Consider the following 943-nt stretch of genomic DNA (forward strand, 5'->3'; position numbering starts at 1 on the left):
TTAAAGAGTGTGAAGCTTATATACACATTTCTCCAAATCTTGTGTATCCTGTCATGTGTTTGGGGGGGGAGTGGAGGTCACAGAACACACGTGATAAAAATCAAGAACAGTATCAACATAATACTTTCAGAATACACACTCACACACATATATATATGTGTGTGTGTGTGTGTGTGTGTGTGTATATATATATATAATTATTATTTATTTATTTTTATTAGTACTTTTGGTAGGTTTAAATCTGTTACACAAGTATACATTTTGGGTGCATTCGATAAACTTGTAGTAAGTGAGCGTTACGTATTTGACAAGAAGGAGCAGGAGTGATTCTCCAGGCCAGCAACTACATGATGTACAGACATAAAGTGTATATATGTATAAAATGCTAGATGTTAATCTGCATATGAGTCTATGTGGCAAGAATGAGTCAACAACAGTGGTCACGTACTGCTCTTTTCTTTGTTTGTATCTTTCCTGCATTGGCAAAGACAAACCTGGCATTTGCAGATGTAATGATGCCAAGTGTTATACAGGTGTGCAACTGATTTGTGAGTTACCCTTCCTTTTAGTCACCTAGAGAAATACACAATTGCTGTTGAAAGGCTGCCTGTTAAAACACACACACACACACAGAGAGAGAGAGAGAGAGAGAGAGAGAGAGAGAGAGAGAGAGAGAGAGAGAGAGAGAGAGAGAGAGAGAGAGAGAGAGAGAGAGAGAGAGAGAGAGAGAGAGAGAGAGAGAGAGAGAGAGAGAGAGAGAGAGAGAGAGAGAGAGAGAGAGAGAGAGAGAGAGAGAGAGAGAGAGAGAGAGAGAGAGAGGGAGAGAGAGAGAGAGGAAAAATGGATGCCTGTTATTATTTTTTTCTAAACTGTGAAAATGCTGATTTAGTAGGATGGAGACACAATGGCAATTCTAGAGAAAATGAAGCTCAGCAAGAAGGAA

Source organism: Puntigrus tetrazona, chromosome 7 (assembly GCF_018831695.1).
Source record: "Puntigrus tetrazona isolate hp1 chromosome 7, ASM1883169v1, whole genome shotgun sequence".
Classification (NCBI taxonomy): domain Eukaryota; kingdom Metazoa; phylum Chordata; class Actinopteri; order Cypriniformes; family Cyprinidae; genus Puntigrus; species Puntigrus tetrazona.